The sequence below is a fragment of the Syzygium oleosum genome, unplaced genomic scaffold (assembly GCF_021117445.2).
Source record: "Syzygium oleosum isolate NSW1041296 unplaced genomic scaffold, Sole_v2.1 Sole_v2.01, whole genome shotgun sequence".
Taxonomy (NCBI): Eukaryota; Viridiplantae; Streptophyta; class Magnoliopsida; order Myrtales; family Myrtaceae; genus Syzygium; species Syzygium oleosum.
The window spans coordinates 4699983-4705559 of NW_026607485.1; the positions used below are offsets into that span (position 1 = coordinate 4699983).

At 42.5% G+C, this 5577-nt stretch overlaps 1 long non-coding RNA gene across 1 annotated transcript; it reads right to left on the reverse strand.

Moving 5' to 3' along the window:
* Positions 1 to 4529: 4529 nt before the first annotated feature.
* On the reverse strand, positions 4530 to 5281 carry LOC130140990 (uncharacterized). The gene is made up of 2 exons (XR_008818945.1): positions 5207 to 5281; positions 4530 to 4614 (listed from the first exon to the last, which is right to left on the reverse strand). It is a non-coding gene; the product is annotated as an uncharacterized LOC130140990 (long non-coding RNA).
* Positions 5282 to 5577: the final 296 nt, after the last annotated feature.

The following is a 5577-nucleotide window of genomic DNA, read 5'->3' on the forward strand; positions in this document are numbered from 1 at the left end:
GATGTTCGTATGAGCCAACATGGGAGCGAACTCCTCCATGATTTTGTACCGATCCATGTTCTTAATTGTTGAGACTTGATTTTGTTAGTCAGTAAGCCGTCAGTGTAAATGGGCCCAAAATAGCATTAACAACAAAAATGGACAGTTAGGTGAGATAATAAATTATTAAGAAAATACGTTTTGAATTTTTTTAAATATTTTTTATCTTTTTTATTTTCTTTATTTTTCCTATTCCTTCTTCCTAAGCTGGTCGCCGGACCTCGGCGATCGACCACAGGTGTGCACCGGCCTCGGGTGAGGTTCAACCTCGCCAGCCCTCGCCTGTGGCCAGTTGCGAGGTTTGGCGACTGGCGAAAGAAGAATGAAAAAGAAAATAAAAGAAAAGAAAACAATTATTAAAAAAATCACAAAATTTGTCACGTCAGCGCGAACGTGCCACATAGGATGGAAGGCATTTACAATAGCAATTTCCGACCAAATGAGATTTTCCTTATCAAAAGACGGAAAATAATTTTTTTAGATCATTTTCAGATCTCAGTCAAACATCAAATTCCTAAAAAATGACTTTCCAGCATTTCTAGAAAACATTTTCTAGAAATGTCATATTCTCTGCGAAATAAGCGGAGCCTTGGTATTGTCTTTCTGCTACTTTTTAATTCCTTCGCATTTCATAGTCTTCCAAGAATAAAACAGAAAACTAATATGATTGGACCGGCCAATTTTGTTTTTTTCACGTTTTTTCTTCCACGGGTCTCTCCAAGTAACAGTATTTAGGCTACTGTGAGAGTCACGGTATGTTGTGAGTGTCAAATTCTTAAAATAGTATACCCTACCACAATTTCCAATTATTTGTTATTTCTTTTTTTGTGGCCCAAAACAGACTGTCATTCTCACGGTAGATTAATGATAGTCACATAAGCAGTTCTTCTCTAATTTTTCATGTATTTAGACATGTAGAAAAAGGATAGGATTTTATTTTTCTTTCGGTCATGGAATTAAGAAGGTGGTCGCCATCATGGGAGAACTTTCTCATTGGAGAAAGATCAGAAGACAATAAATACACATATCTTTTTTTTTTTTTTTGATGACCCAGGGAACCCTCCACGGCCGACAGCCGGGAGGCAAATCCTGGGGGCGACACGTGCTAGCCACCACACACGTGCACCGGTTAAGTCACCCTGCGGCACCCGGGATTCGAACACTCAACCTTTTGCGAGAGGAAGAGTGCGCGCTCCAGCAGCGCCACCCAAGCGGGTGGTATCTTTATCAATAATATAGCCAAAAAAAAGAAATTTATCTTCATGGCTATATGAATTGCTCATCCAATAATGGAGATGCAGGACAAATTTTGCAGGACTGGGCCGCACTTGATTTTCTCTCTCTCGATTGCCATTTTCGCACGTCGCAATGGAAACGCCGGTAAATTGGCTCCCAAAAATAGCAGATGTCGACTGGACAGTTCCGCCTACGTACTCGACAACAATGTCCAAATCAATCAACCTTCGATCATCAAATGAAAAATCGATTGTTATAATTATTTTAATTTTTGTGGGTTTCATTCAACACATGAGCGGGCCAAACATAGATATATATACATTGACTTGTCAAAGGTCAAAAGAAATTCTCTTTATAGAAGTCGGGTGGATGTGAAGTCGCCGGTCAATATTAGCCGGATAATTTCTTCACATTTGCTCCGTCTTTTCTCAGTCACTTCTCAAGAATATGTCAATCATCCCACGAATCGCGTTATTTTATGGTAAAAATAATATGGTGCTCTAGCCATTTGGGTTCGTGCAGGCGACTTGCGGCCCGCAATCCGAACCGAGAGACGGGTTTTTGGAACTAGTTCGCCCTAGCGGGATTGCAACCCTTCATCCCGGCCATCAACGCGCGTGTCGTCCAAGACGTTAGGGGCATGATGACTTGACGGCAACCCACAATTTATGGTAAAAATAATATAGTGCCCTAGCCTTGCAGCCCGCAATCTGAACCGAGGGACGGGTTTTTGGAACTAGTTCGCCCTAGCGGGATTGCAACCCTTCATCCCGGCCATCAACGCGCGTGTCGTCCAAGACGTTAGGGGCATGATGACTCGATGGCAACCCACAATTTAAATTTCGCTATCAATCTGATCACCATCCACAATTTTTTTTCTTTTTCTTTTCATCGATGAACAGATATCTATGACTTCAATGTCTCATCTCTGTCGAAAAAATGACTCGAGGATTTGGCACGATACTTATCCAACATGATATCAAAATACTAACAAATTCGCTTAACATGAGATCTTGATACTTCGATAGGAATTATATCTTATAATAAAATCTTCCAAAAAAATTGAAAACTTTACTACATATTCCCCTCCCTGTTTTTTTTTCCTATAAGGAGAGTCCAATTCCAACACGAATCCAATAAAGCCCGGAGCAGCAGATGTGCATGCAACATCGATATTCCTTTCGTCTCTTTTGGCAAAAACAAAAGGAAGATTGCAAAACAAAAGAGCCAAAAAACAAAAAACAAAAAATATAAAAATCATTGCAAAGGAATAAAGGGGCCAAAACGATACAAAAACAGAAAAAAGCAAAAGGAAGAAATTAAATTAAAAAAAAAGAAAAAGAAAGAGATGACGATAATTGAAGGGGAACGGTTGACGGAAGGTGTCGCCGAAGAGACAAGCAATAAGTGGGATCGTCTCATCTTCCGTGTTCACCTAAAACAACGTCTAACCCCCTCAACCTCACCTCATGACCTTTTTATTTTTCTTTAATTTAATTAATATTCTTTGAAATCTTCCTCTCTCTTTTTTTTTTTAAAATCTTTTTTGACTTTAAGATCTTGTCTATACATGGCCCAGAAATCAAATTCCCACAAACAACAAATACCCAATGGACAACAAGCCGTGGTCCAAACTGAAATGCAATTGCCCCCAAAAAAAAAAAAAAAATTCGACCCAAATCTTATATCCCGTGACACGCTGAGGTGATATAGGTGAATCAATCGAGAGTTTTCCTTTGTTCAAGGGACGAGACCAATTGATCAAGAATATTGTGATAGCAAATCTTTCGCGTGCGATTCATGTGACAAACTTGATTGCAATTCCTGTGTCCACCTAATTTTGGCATTGGGGTGAGTTGTGTTGGCGTGGTGGCTATGGCGAAAACCCGAGTTTGAGCACTTGATGGACTCTCGACTCGTTAACTCAGCTGGGGGTGGATGTCCTTGAGGAGATCCACGACCTGTTGCATGGTGGGCCGCTTCCCGGGCGACTCCACCGTGCAAAGGTACCCGACGTGGAGGCACTCCACCATCTCGCTCCCTGAGCTTCCGTCGATCCTTAGGGTGCGCATGAATACCATTCTGTGCCCGGGAACTATTTCTGAACAGAAATGATTTTTTTTTATTCTGTGCCCGGAAACAATTTCTAAGTATTTGAAGGCGTTTGATAAACTGTCCAAAATTTCTATTCCTAGAGTAGAAAAGAACAGAAATGCGTTTGGTAACTACACAAAATTTCTGTTCCCAAATAATATTTTAATAATATTTTGAATTGTTTAATTTTTTTTCTTTCTACCATTTTCTTCTTTGGCCATGGCCGGTTTGCGGCGATCGCCACTGCCTAGGGCCGGCGAGGGCGTCACGGCCCTCGCCGGCCGCCGGCGGAGGCGAGGGTCGCCCTCGCCGGCGAGGGCGAGGGCGGACCCTCGCCACCGGGCTAGGCGCCTCGCCCGATTTGGGCAAGGGCGCCGCCTCGCCTCCACCGGCGGCCGGCGAGGGTCGTGACGCCCTCACCGGCCCTGGGCTGTGGCCGGTCGCCGGCGGCCGGCCCAGCCCAGGGAAGAACAACACAAAAATAAGAAAAGAAAAAAAAGAAAAAGAAAAAAAAGAAAAAGAAGAAAAAAAACTGATTCTCAAAATTGTGCCGAGAAACAAGAAGCAACTTTTTTTTACTTCTTGTTTCTCTTCCAAAACTATTTCTCGGCACAAATTTTTGAAAAAATGTGCTCGGGAACAAAAAGTTTACCAAACGCATTTCTGTTCCCAAACTATTTCTGGGAACAAAAGAACAGAAATTTTCACTGTTTGGCACGTTGCCAAACGGGCCCTTAGTCTCCTCTCGAGCGCCTCCTCGTTGCGCCCTTCCCTCACCAGCCTCCTCGCCCACACCAAGCTCTCCTCGCTCCCTTCTCCCCCGTCAACAGCTCCACCAAGATCATCCTGAAGAAATAAACGTCCGCCTCCAGGGTGGGGCCGGCACGCTCGATTCCCCCCTCCCTGAACTGTTCTCTCCCGTTTCCGAAATTCTGGATCCCGAAGTCGGAGATCCGGGGCTCCAAGTCGTTGGCGAGAAGGACGTTTGAGGCGACAAGGTGGCCGTGGGCGGACCCCGTGTGGTGGAGGTAGGCAAGGCCATGGGCGACCCCAACCGCGACGCGGTGGCTCGCGAGCCAGTTCGCCTTCTCCAGGGACGATGGCTCGCCGGGCTGCTCCCACTTGTCGGTGCTCCACTTCTTCAGATAATGTGACGTCTCTTTTAGATATTATCTATGATTCCTTTATTCCAACCTTGTCAACTCCGTCTTAGATGAATATTTTCTAACCAATTCTTCATGTTCTCTGTTCAAGTACACAACTTCATTACTTATTGTCACCAAGTGAGAAATGAATATTTGCTCAGATATAAGATGATTACCATAACTAAGGAAGGGAAAAGAATTCACTCCATTGACTGTCACTTACGAAAATGCAGCGAATACGTCATGGAACTGAATAGACATTAGGACAAATGATGCTTAATTGCTTGTATATGGTGACAGAAAATAAAGCCGTGAAGAGTATGATGTGATAATTCATCTTGCGCTTCGTTTAAAATTTGCAAAATGTAATGGAATCGAATAGTCATCGACATGTACATAATGCCCATAGACAACGTATAAAGCAAACAAAAATCAGGTCTACGTGAGAAAATTCTTCACTTTATCTTCTGTAAAATTTGGGTACCACGGAAAAGAGGAAGCATTGTTTACCCGAGCTCATAAATTTGAAATCAAACAAATCAATCAATGGGCATGGGAAAGCGCCTACACAATCCCATGACCGAAAGGAATTCCTTAGATAGATATGATGATATGATCTGAAACGTGGAATGAAATTTCATTGACTAATCGTTGTATTAATCATTAGACAAGTCGGGATAATAGAACTTCACCTCCACTAGCATCAAGTAGCATCTTCAACATGGACCTTGGGCCCAAGGTGGTGCGGATAATATCAGCAACAGCCTGTCACATGTATTACCACAAGTTAAAAAGACTCAGCAGCAAGAGAACACAGACAAAAACATCGGTTTACCAAAAAAAGGCACTTGATAAAAAGATCCAGATCCGCCTAAATGTGGAACTAAAGCAACCACACTAACTTTATTCAATTTCTCCTACAATCTACCTTAAAATTCAGACCATGCACAATGATATATCAGACGTTCTTATGGATGATTCTAGAAAAGTTTGAAAAAGGAACAGCTTTGATTTTCTTCAGAGGTCCTCTGTTTTGCTATTATTTTAGTGGCTTCTAGCTTCT